This window comes from Tachypleus tridentatus, chromosome 13, assembly GCF_004210375.1.
Source record: "Tachypleus tridentatus isolate NWPU-2018 chromosome 13, ASM421037v1, whole genome shotgun sequence".
Lineage (NCBI taxonomy): Eukaryota > Metazoa > Arthropoda > Merostomata > Xiphosura > Limulidae > Tachypleus > Tachypleus tridentatus.
The window spans coordinates 91206412-91220384 of record NC_134837.1 but is presented as its reverse complement, the minus strand read 5'-3'; positions in this window follow the sequence as shown (position 1 = coordinate 91220384).

Genomic DNA, 13973 nt, shown 5'->3' with positions numbered 1-13973 from the left:
ATATTCTTCATCTCTTAGCTTTAGATGTTCTGAACATGGGACCTCTTTGTTCCTTCATTTTATTACATAGAATTTCTCCAGCCAGATTCTGGACTCCCTGTATCGCTCGTCGTTTTCCAAGATTGATAAAAGATTTTCCTTACATGACATCAGATGCCAGATTTATGCCTGATTTAACTGCCTGCCTTTCTAAGGTTAATGCTCTTTTTCCAGAAATGGTGTACTAGAACGATATAGGTTGTTTACAATGTTCCCTAATCCATGTTCCTGTTATCATTAGCTACCAGTATAATAAGGTATACCATTTACCACTGGATAGTCGTAATATGCATCCCAGATGTCTGGTTCTTGATTGTAAGGAACTCTCATGATTGCGAAGGTGGAACGTTATGATCACCCTTCTTTGTTCAAATAAGATAGGCCGATCAATGCCGTCCTTTATATCGAACTCTATATTCTGAAAATTTCGTTTAGACACGGGTCTGTATTGATGATTTATAAATGTTTCACTGATCATATCTCCATCGTGGTCTTAAATTTGAACAATTTGTATCAATGGTCAATATGGTGGAACAATACTAGGTTCCACATTATCTGACTAAGCGTAAAGTGAATAAAATCCGCCATGCACATTAACAGTTAATGGTAATATAGTGGGCTCAGTTATCATCTGATTATTATTAAATCCAAGTATAACTGATAGTACAAGATCGAGTGCTATAGAACCTCCATCATTAAATTCACGCTTACATTTCAGGTGAATGAATCGTAAGTAAATATAAGTTCATTATCTGGTTTAGGAAGTGTATCTTCTACTTTGTTTAAGACTCTAATTACATCTTCAGGCTCTTTGTAATTATCTAGTCTAATATAATTTATTATGGTAGCAGAATGAGAGCCTGACAATAAGATACCCATCTTATACCATCATGCACGTTATGTTAACTATGTAGATAGGTAATTCAACCAAGGCCATTTCCTACGAACCCTCAAAGTTAATAAATCTCAGAAAATCAGTGAGGTAACGTCACATACAACTGATCCATGTTTATTTGATTTGTTTTGAATTTCTCGCAAAGCTACACGAGAACTATCTGCACTAGTCGTCCCTAATTTAGCAGTGTAAGACTAGAGGAAAGATAGTCATGCCTACCCACCGCCAACTTTTGGTTTACTCTTGTACAAACAAACAATGGAATTGACAGTAACATTATAACACCCTTACGGCTAAAAGGACAAGCACCTTTGGTGTGACGGTGATTCGAACACGCGACTTCCAGTGGAACACCCTAACCACCTGGCCATTCTGGTCCGGACTCATGTTAAATAACGAAAAATAGAATTATACATAACATTTTATGAATACAGGCAATTCAGAGCATATCCTTTTTACCTTACAAAATTTGTTTGTTTTGGCCCTTTTCTCATTTATGTAATATTTATTCAACACCTTAGATGTTATTGGAAGATTTTTGTAGCTTAAATTCATAAAATGTTCCATTTAGTTTTTCTTCTCGAAAGTTTTGCAGTTTGTAAACTAGCGGATTTCTCTCTATTCTGTGGTAAACTGTAAATATTTCATCTGTCCATAAAGGCATATAACTTTCTTAAACGGGTGCTTTATTTTACTACTACGTACTTTATCGCTTACTTTGAAATGAAATTTTACTTTAGTGGGTGGTTTGTAAAGTATTTTCAACATCACAAACCGATTAAAGTGATTAACATCAATTGACCTCATTTTAATACAACCGTGATACGATTGATTATAGACACTGACCATATGTTTCAATACAGAGGTATTTATAAGTTCCGCGATGAGTAAAATGGCACCACACTTTAGTTTTAAGAATGCAATTAAATCTTTCTACTATAGATGCTTTTGTTTCATTATATGAAGTAAAGAAGTGAATGTCTTGTTTCTTTAGGATATGGTGGAAAGATACGATTAGTAAACTTTGTCCCATTATCGGTTTGAAGTTTACAAGATTTTCTATCCCGTTTTAAAATTTGACAATTTTTTTTTACAAGTGTTACATCTTTTTTATTCTTAAGTAAAACAACCGATACATATTTAAAAAAAGCAATACACATGAGTCAATACTTAAACCGATTACTGTAATGACTTAATGTACGTATCTTGTCAACTTAACCAGTCTTTAACTTGATTTAGACTTACAGGCTTACCTAGAGCTTTTACAGATCTAAATAATAGTTGTATTCCACCAAAATTAGCAGGATATGCAGGGTTATAATAGATTGTAGAGTTTTATAAGACGTTATTTTCTATTCCGTTTACTTTTATTAATTTTTTGCATCAAATTTGTCTCTAACAATAGTAATAGTTTGACCTTTACAACAGACGATGTTAACTCTTAGACGAATCAAGATATTACTAAGTTCAAAATGCTTACAGTAAAGACACAATCGAATGAATAATACAATACAACTTCATTAAAAATGATCCCATTTAGATACAGTATGTTTACGTCTTTTATCACGTATATCGTATTTCATATACTTTCATCTGTCAACTTTCTTTACACTACAATTATGACAATTGTTTATGTGTAATGAACATGACAGTAGATTTTGGAAGTTGATCAACCTTGGGACAGCCAAACAATTACGGATTGTAACAAGGAATTTTCAACAGTCTTGTCAATATCTCGGCTTTCTCTCTTCCCTTTGTATTAACGATTGTAAATTCTCTCTCAATAATGCAGCCACACTCCACAGGTATAGATGGTCGATATTATCAGACTTCAATGGAATATTATAAATGTGGTGTGTCATCCAATTACACTGACGACGTTCATCACCTAAAAGATATTTACTTGAAAGCGGTTGTTTAAACAAAAACATGTTTACATGTCCAGTGATCAAACATTTGAATGTAAGTTCTTTAATTATGTATGGCTTATTCTTGAGATAAAACCCTTCTTCTTTTACTACATTGTTGTCACGTTAATAAATGAGTATATATTCATGTAAACAATATTTTTAACTTACTTTCGTACGTACATTATAACTTTATCTTCAAGAAAAGGTCCAATCCTCAGATAGATCTGTTCAATCGTTTGAGGTTTTAACTCGGTGAGGAAGTAACCATATGGCTCATTTTACATATTTATGAGCTTCTTCTAAATATTTGATACGTGATGGAAACATTTGTCTTGTTAAGACACTCAACTGAAATTTGTCTACTTCTGAACAAAATAATATATTGAGAATTTAAACCAATTACACATTTGTCTACCCTGATGAAATAAATTTTATACAATACAAAGCACTGATAAATTAAATTTGTGATTTTCACGTAAATATTTGAAACACTCGTTTATTTTTTCCGCTTTCACTTATAAGATCGTAAATGATTTAAAAAAATGATAAGACTGTAAATAACCATGAAAAATTTCAGGTAAGCCATCGACAACTTGAATGCAGGGAAGGTTTCGCATTATTTTTGTATACAACAGTATAAATTCATCCTAAAACCATACAATGTTTTCAGGAATAGAATAAATTATTTCGTATTAATAAGTTAAAACTTTAATTACAATCTGTAAGTTACTACTTCCTGACACCAAATATATAAAAGGGTGTAGTAGACGGTTCTCATCTAGGTATGCCTAAATGGGTCTATTTCACATGTTGCGAGAAACTCATCCCTAAACTGGGTACAACACCATCGATGTGTATTTACATTAGATCGGCAGTATCTAAAGGCCAAAATAAAGAATGCTAAATATAACATTAAACAACAATAAAACAATAAAATTAAACAATAAAAAACAATGATAACATTTTTTTTCTTTTTTCCTTAACTGTACATCTCTTATCATCGCTAAAAATATGTCAATCCAGGAACTACTAGCTTACAAATGCTGACATGATGTCGGAAGAGTAAAAACTGGTATTTGTGTTTGGTTATCTGTATTCCTGATTTGACTTGATATTAAAAATATGAGAAAAATATCATTTCTGCAGTTCTTCTAATCTAAATGATTTTGGAAACAAGGACAAAGACATGAGTATAAAATTATAGTTGTCATTTATCCCTATTCCGAGACTTTTGATGGTCATGAACATTATTTTTCGTCGTTTACAATAATATCAGGTTTTATCGCTTGACAAATGAGATAATTCAGGTGACTTATTTTATAAAATGTACAGTTTAAGTAAGTATGAAAATTATATTTAACTGATATGCGTCTTTACATATTTACATTGAACCATCTATTTTAAGTATGTGGTAAATACATAGATAGCGGACAGTGTGTTATAATTAACCTTCATCGAAATTAAAGCTTCCCCTAAATATAAGTGTCGCACGTTTAAGTACATTGTTTTATGAAGTTCGTCCAAAGCTACACAAGGGCTATCTACGCTAGCCGTTCCCAATTTAGCAGTGTAAGACTAGACCGAAGGCAGCTAGTCATCACTTCATCACCACCCACCGCGAACTCTTGGGCTACTCTTTTACCAACGAATAGTAGGATTGACCGTCACATTATAATGCTCCCACGACTGAAAGGGCGAGCATGTTTTGTGCGACAGGGATTCAAAGCCGCAACCCTCAGATTACGAGTCGAATGCCTTAATCCACCTGGCCATGTCGGACCGTTTAAGTAGTTTCATTTTATTTTTTTTAATGGACTGAAACACTGATAGTTTTCTGGAACTTTATAATAATCTAGGCTGAGTAATAAATCAATCATTTAAACGTTTTGTAAATATACTTTTAAATTTCAGCAATTAAAGCATAATGTATATATATGTAGAATTCATTATTAAATATTTGGTATAATTATAATACTAGTGATGTTCTTTCGTGTATTTGAAAAACAACTAAGTTTAAATGCACATACAATTTTGAAAGATGTAGAAAGGAAGATGTGATGTTTTTTTCAATGTTACCAAAAAATATCTCAAATCCCTACACTGTATATGTGACCACCCTTCATACAACGTTATCTTGACGTTAGTGTCTACTATACTGATTGCATCTGATCGTTGTAATTCTTAAAGTTCTGTTTTTAACTTGCATATGTGTGAATTTGTTATTAGTGTCTTAACTTTAAACAATGTGAAAGTTCTGGTATTTTAAATATTAGTAATCAGTATGACGCTCATTTAGCTGTAGGGCTATTATTGGTTATGTATGATTTCTGAAACAAGCTATGAATAGTTTAGAAATGTATTCCATACTTCCACAAGTTTTGTGTACGTTTACCAGTGATAAATGGTTATTATATAAAAAATGAACAAAGTAAGTCAATCATTTATTATTTTTAGTACAGATAATTAATTTTAACATGATTAAATCTAAGTGTTGATGACTTGTACTGTCACAATATATTTGTTAAAATCCTATGGTAATAATAGTAACTAACTACATATGTGAAAGTCTGCCTTTGTAAAACACGCATAAATTATTTTGTCACAAATTAGTAAAAGTGTTATTGTATAAAAACCTTTTTATTGACGACAAAAAATGTACAAAGTTCAAGTTTTAATTATTGCATGATTTAAACCTACAGATGTAGTATATGCCTGGTAGTATGTATGTTGTGACCATGTTATGTTAAATATTATTTTTGACATTTTATTATATTCCTGAAGATTTTAACAATTTGATTAAAATATAATTAGTTAGTGCTAAGCATACTTTTTAGGACGATTTAATTATCGACATGATGAGACATCTATTGTATGAGTCGTGGCGACTTGACATTGCGGCCCTGCAATACGTCTCTAACTAAGCACCCTCTTGTGAGAGATAACGTTTCGAAGTATGACCTCGTCATCTTTGAAGAGGTAGTTAATCAGCGTAAGGTGGCATACGTTGACCTCATTAGTGGCGCTCTCACTACTCACCAACGTACCACCTCACAGTGGTTTAACTATCACTAACCCATAAATACGTATTAATATACAACTAACTTTTTACCTTACAGCGGTTTAAAATATCACTATCCCATCAACTACGTGTTAGTATACTACCAAATTATCGCCACACTGTGGTTTAAAAGTATTTTAAGGCAGCCTGATTGAAGTTAGATATGGAACTGAGAAAGGGGATTTAAGTCCATGAAGTTCTTAAATAATTTTAAAAAATCCTAAACTGTGAAATCAAATAACTCAAACATGCTGTTTAAAGTTACAGTTATTTAAAGTACATTCGATCTTAAATTCCATGGGTTTAAAATTTACCTACCACCCAACACGCTGTAATTTTGTATCTATGGCCAGATATTCAAAAATCTTTTGACAACATGGAATAAACTGTATAAGAATATATGGATTTGTGTTGTTTTCTTTAAAATTAAACCTCACAAAAATACAATTAATTGGCTTAGAACAAAAAAGGAGTTTTATGATCACATGTTCATAACCAACAAATACGTTTAAAAGTTTTATAGAGCTTTAGCAACATGCATATTTTTCAACAAAGAAATCAATCTAAGTACCAACTGATATTTATTTATTTTTATACTGTAGTAGGATAACCGGAAGTGGTGGTTAATTTAGGTATTTAATTAACAAAACAACAGTTATTCTAACTCAGCGTTTCCAAAGTGAAAAATTTAGAAAAGTCGCCTTCTTTCTTTTTTATAATTCTTATAGCCTCAAATTAGGATTAGGATGAAAAATAAATAACTTTTAAAACTATAACCAAAACTTCATTCTGGAGGGCTTTCATATCTCTTACGAAATATAGTTTTGGCAAATTTCTAATGTTTTCTTTCAAAGACAGAACTCCAAAAATAGAACACATAGGTAGCAACTTGGAAACGGGACAAACAAATGCATAAGTGACATTATAGTATTTCATATGTAAACTAAATACAATCAGGTCGTACACTAGCCATCATATTATCATCCAGCTAATTACCATGTAATCATCCAGCTGCGTTATTGTAGGTTTTAAATAATCATGATGTTATCATCCAGCTTTATTATTACAGTTTTTAACGAATCATCATATCACTATCCAGCGCCATTACTTTAGTTTTATTTAACCACCATTGTATCATCCAGCATCGTTACTGTATTTTTAAATTAATCACCGTACTATTAAAGAAATCACTATTCCATAATCCATCTCCATTATTGTAGTTATTAAGTAGCCACTATGCCATCTTACTGTGTTACTATTGTAGTTTTTCATTTAGCACAATATTACAATCCAGCACCATAACAGTAGCTTTTAATTAAACACAATATCATCATTCACAATCATTACTGTAGTTTTAAAATTATTTTCACTTCATTATCCAGCGCCAATACTGCAGTTTTAAACTAAGCACTATATCCTTATCTACTAATATTTTTGGAGTTTGTAGGTAATCATTCTATAATAATCCAGTACCATTATTGTAGATTTTAGACAACCACAATTTTATCATCCAACAACCGTTACCGTATTTTTTTAGCTAATTTCCATATCATTGTCTAGAACCATTACTGAAGTTTCAGCTAATCACCATGTCCTTATCTAGCACCATTATTGTATGTTTTTAATAATTACTACATAATATCCCGTCACTATTATTTTAGCTTCTAGCTAATTTCCATGTCATAATCCAGCTACACTATTGTAGTTTTTAATTAATTACCATATCATCATGCAGCACCATTATTTTAGTTCATAAAAACCACGATATCATATTATCTAAGACTATTGCTGTAATTTTAACAAACCACCACGCTATATATAATCCGGTTACATTATTGTAGTTTTATGTAACCACCATATTATTATTCAGTGTCACCACTGTTCTTTTTAATTGACCACCATATCACCATCCAGTATCATTTAGTTAACTACAGTATCATTATTCATCAATATTTTCGCAGTTTTTAATAATTACCTTATTATAATCCAGCATCTTTATTGTAGTTTTTACCGATACACAGTTTCATCAGTCAAGGACGCTAGTGCAGTTTTTAGATAACCACTATGTCATGATCTACTATAACCATTTCTGTAGATTTTAATTAATCAAATGCCATTATCCAACACATTTTTGTACTTTTTAGATAATTACCATGTTACAATCCAGAAACATCGTGGTGATGTTTAACTAACAACCATATCAACATCTAGCACCATCATTGTAGTTTTTAATTTACCATTATATCATCATCCAGCGAAATTTTTGTAGTTTGGAAACAGCATCTTGTTATTATCCAGCAGTATCTCTATAATTATCACTATGTCATCTATTAGAAAGATTATTCTTATTTTCATCCTGCAATATTACTGTATGTTCTAAATAATCAGCATACCATAACCAGCACCATTACTCTAATTTTAAGAAACCACCATGACATAATCCAGGTACATTATTATTGTTTTAAGTAATCGCCATACCATTATCCACCATTTCTGTCGTTTTTAAATAACTGCAACGTCATCATCCAGTACTATCATTGTAGTTTCCAACTAAATAACTAGTAATAATCCAGTATCGATATTGCAATTTTCAATTAATCCTCAGGTTCTAATCCAGATAAATTATTTATTTTTAAATAACAACCATATCATCATTTAGCACCATTATTGTAGCTTTTCATTACCATCATGTCATCATCCAGCATCATTACTGTAGATTTTAACTTTGATTTCATTTTTGATTAGTCACCATGTCATTGTCCAAAACGATTATTATAATTTTCAGCCAACCACCAGGTAACCATCCTGCATCATTATTGTATGTTTTAAATACCACTAAGTGGTCATCCAAAACCATTATTGTAGTTTTCACCTAACCACAATGCCATGGTACAGACCCATTACTGAAGTTTTTAAATAATTACGACGTGTGACATTATTGTACTTTTTAATTAATTAACATATAATTTAGAACCATTTTTGTGGGATTTAGCCTACCACATTATTATAATTTTCAATTAATCACAGTCTAGCACCATTATTCTTGTTTTAAGAAACAACTATGTCCTAATCGAGATAAAGTTTTGTAATTTTTAACTAATCACCAGAACGTTATTCACAATTTCTGTAGTTTTAAATAACCGCTTTGTCGTCGTTTAGTACCGTTATTGTAGTTTGTAGCTAATCACTATGTCATCATACAGCATCATTATATATGATTTTTAATTAACAGCTACGACGTGATTCAACTCAATTATTGTAGTTTTTAACTAATCGTGGTATCATAATTCAACATTAATACCGTAATGTTCAATCAGAAACCATGTTATCATTCATCACCGTTACTATAGTTTTCAACTAATCATCATTTTATAACCCAATTCCAGTTGTTGTGCTTTTTAAACGAAAAACTGCATCATCATACAGCATCATTATTGCATTTTTTAAGTAACTAAAATATCATTATCCAGCACAATTATTGTAGATTTTAGCTAATCACCATGTTATAATACAGCACCAATGCTCTAGTTTTAAGAAACCACCATGTCACAGAGCAACATCATTGTTGTAGCTTTTAACCAATCACTCTATCATAATTCCCCACCATTAGTGTAATTTTTAGCCAAATACCATTATCGTAGATTTTATCTAATCACCATGTTATCTACCAGAAACATTATTGCCCTCCAATGTCCTCATCACTAACTGTTCTTGTGCGTTTCAACTACTCACCATATTATGACTCGGCATCATTATTGTAGGTAAGTTTTAACTAATTCACATGTCATCATCAATGTTATTTTTAACTATTCACAATATAATGATTCAGCATCATTATTACAAGTTTTAGCTAATTCCCATGCTATTATCAAGAACCATTATTGTAAATTTTAACTACTAACCATATAATGATTTAGCATCATTATTGTAAGTTTTAGCTAATTACCATGTTATTATTAAGCTCCATTACTGTAGTTTTTTAACTAAGCACTATGTCATCATCCAGTACCATCAGTGTAAGTTTTAGCTAACTACCATGTCATTTTCGAGCACCATTACTAGCTTTTTTAGGTAATCACAGCGTCATTATTCAACATCATTGCTGTAGTTTTTAGTTAACCACAGTATCATGATACGGAGTTATAATTGTAGTTTAATCCATAGCTTATCATACCGACTGGTATACTGGAAACGCAGCAGTGGTCGGAACAGGCTTTGTGTAAGCTATTTGACACAACAAAAAATTTTATGGTCGGGAAACACATTTAGTTGGCATTTTTAGGCACACTCATGGTTGAAACAAAAATAATTCAAGTTTATTCTCTCAGTTACACGTTTTACTTGTTTCTTTCACATTGTGAAAATATAAAAGTAGTTTTTGTTGTATTAAGGTGGAGTTTTAACAAAAACAAATATTTTATAGAAAGATGATCGTACATTGTATCTGTGTTGTTGTTTGTAGTTAAACACAAAGCTGCACGAATGGCTATCTGTGTTCTGTTCACCACGAGTAATGAAACGTATCTAGCAGTAAAATTCCGTAGAGATGCCACTGGGCGGCGTATTGTATTTAATTAGATCGTTGCTAATAACAAACATTTCACGAAATAAGTAGTTCCTCTATTCTGTTTACCATAACAGTTAATTTTATTTCCCTGAATTCTTAACAAATATTTTACGGAAGTTATTTCCTGTATTCTTAATAACGATAACAAATATTTTACAGAACAATTAGCTGGATCGTTAATAACATATGTCAGGAGGAAGTTTTTGTAAGTTATTTAGCTGAATTCGCATATTATATTCAGTATCTTTATTTTCACGAGATCAGTAACTTTCAAAGAAATTCAGCATTAATCTGTTATAAACATATTGATTCAATCCTTCGTTATTCTCGCCACCATCGGTAGAAATCAGCTTCATCGAGAATATCAGTTTTCCCAGCAGTCCGCATTGCGATAATGGTTAGTTTTCTAATGGCTTTTAGAACTTAGTCAAAATCACGACATTTCACTTAAACTCTGTCGAATCTGCTGTAACTTTGTGGAAACTACTTGATTAAAGTGAACCTGAGAACGTTCCATGCACAGTAAAGTGCCATATTAGAAGATGTGTTCCTTTTACATTAGTAGATAAGGTTGGTGGAATAAAGATATGACTCAATTTCTGACAAGCTCATTTCTTATTCCAGTATAGTATTATTTCAAAAAAGTGTGTAGACGTGTATTTGGAAGAGAGCATCTGTCTTGCTAGGAAATATTTATTTAGCTTGGTTATAAATGGAAGAAATATAGAGCGACTCTTGTAAACACTCTGTTGTGGCGTTTGTACTGAGTAAACCTCTGGGCGTACGTGGAGTGAGTCAGTCATCTGTGTTCTTGGTAAAATGTAAATAGCTTGGTTCTTCTGTTCTATTTACTTTTCATTTAACGAAACAGTTGTATAGGAAAAAACTTTGATTTTTATTTTCGTAGTTTAACATCTTAAGTAAAACCCGTTGGTCAGGTGTAGCACAGTCAGGATAACTTTAATTCTGTAATCCTCAGTTTGCGAAAACTTCATTCATCAATGAAGAGTAAAATAAACAATTTCTAAATGTGCAAAGCAAGTTTCTTCATAAATATAAATAAAATAAAATACCTATATGTTCAAAAGGTAACTTTATTAGCTCAGTATTTCGCTAATACAATTTTGTTAGGAGATATCGATTTCTTACTAATTCACTAATATAGTTCTGACAAAGCTGTAATAGCGAAATTTTTATAGCAGAATTAGCAAGTCATTTCATATTAATTAAACACTCAGACTTCATCCTTATGTAATGTAGAGTGAGATACTTCGGTGTAAGTCTGAAAAGTAAATAATCCCTTGCGTGTGGAGATAAAAACTTTGTCCAAGTATATCTATATGATCTAGATAACCATTAATACAAATTATAGTATTTTTTCTTCAGGAAAACGGATACACTGAACTTTAAATATTGGTTCTTATTTCCCACACTAGATGTCAAATGTTCATAACGTACTTCAACCACTCTAGAACGATTACCTACCTACTTATAATAAGCGTTGCTAGATGATATCATCTAGTTCTGGCCTGAACTTCGTCAGTTTACTCCTCAAAATGGCAAAACATACGATTCCTTCCACATTATGTGCCTTGAATATAACACCATACAAGTAAAGAAACATTTATTTTACTTCCATATTATTGTTTTTGAACCTCTCACACAAGTTAAAGCATCTCTCCACAATAACTTAAGTTTTATGAGTTGAATTCTTATAATTTATACAGATAAATACAACATGATCCAAATCAATAGTTTGAAGTAATCGTAGTTCAAAATACTTTGCCCGATTACAGTACGGGATGCAGGGGATTATCCTCAAAGATATTTTCTATAACGTAACCAAGTTACATTTTCAAACCAGTCTTGCATTCTAACAAAAATATCGACAATGATCAAAGTGTGATTTCATTATTCTGCGTGCAGTTATTTTCTAAACGAACAGCATGTGGATAACATAACTACGTCTCCTGTCTTAAAGTACGAAACGTGATGAAATACGAAGGACTATGATTATTTTATTATTAAAAGTTCTTTAAAACTAAGCAAAGTATACACCAACTTTAATCTCTTGGAACATAGCTGCTCCAACTGTTGAGTGATATGGGAATACTTTACTTTTACAAAGAGCAAACAACGTGGGTGGAGTTCGAGCTGTTTTTCTAATGTCAGGAATCTTGTTTATTACTAGATTTTATTTTCCCCCTTCTGAACCGGTAAAGATAATATTTGTAAACCTAAATAACACCTAAAATTACAAAGTGTTTTCAAGAAGCCGGGGAGATTTAATCAACACTTTCCACTGAGAGAGAAAAAAAAAAAAAGTATTCTCGAACGATTTGAAGTTAAGATGACGTTGGACGTCACTTTCCAATGAGGGAAGAAAAAATGAACTCGTCTAACTTGTTACAAGGACACCTTTCATCCAATCGAAGTAAGCCTTAACACTCTGTAGTAAGTTAAACCACCTATTTATTTCCTATGTAAACATTACACCAGAAGTAGAAAAAAAGGGGGGGGGGAAGAAAAAACAAGTTAACTTACATCAGAACATCTAAGAATATTTCAAATATTCATCGTTTTTTAATACTTATGTTAGAAAACTGATAAAACGCACAAACATTTTTCTTACAAGTTTCATACATGTGTAATTTAAACACATCTCTGAAATAATTACAAGTTACTGGTCCCCCGCTGGGACGTCGGTAAGTCTTCGGATTTACACATTAAAATCAGGGGTTTGATTCCTCTTGGTGGACACAGCAGATGGCCAGATGTGGCTTTGCTGCTAAGAAAACGCATACTCGCTAGTTGTCCAAATTTTGAAATGATAAATTAAAAGAAACCAGCTAGTCAATAGTTTCCATTGCCAGATCATGGGCTACTCTAATCAAAGTGGATTTTCACAGTTATTGCTGTAAATCAGACATGGTCCCCAAGGTGTGGAGCGAATTTTTGTTTTGTTTTTTAAAATGGAAAGAGTATGATAACTACTTCAGCCATGTTCGGCTTCTGAAATAATTGTTCACAATTATTATATCTGTCTCAATAGGTTAATTTTTTTGAGTCAATTGAAAGATTTATAACTAATGCAACTTCGTTTTAATATATTTTAACAGTGGGAGTATATTTGAAAATAATAACAAGATTTGATTTTTTCCTCACTCACTTGAGATGCACATTATCATTTTCCATTTACATTTTTCAGTTGGTTAAAATGCATTATTAATCCTTTGTAATGTTTCCCATACTCGTTCCTAGGGTACGGATATTACATCGTTTCACAAAAATACTTTATGAGTATGGAACACACATATTGCATACGTTTATTAATACTGGAAATATTTAAAACTTTACTTGCATACAAATCATTACTTCCTGCCATCTAGTGTACAAATTCTTAACTTCCATTAGAGTTGTGCAGTCGGATAACTATTTGACCAGCATACTGTTATAGCTACTAGACTTCCTCAAACCAACTCAAGGTAAACACAAACAATGTAA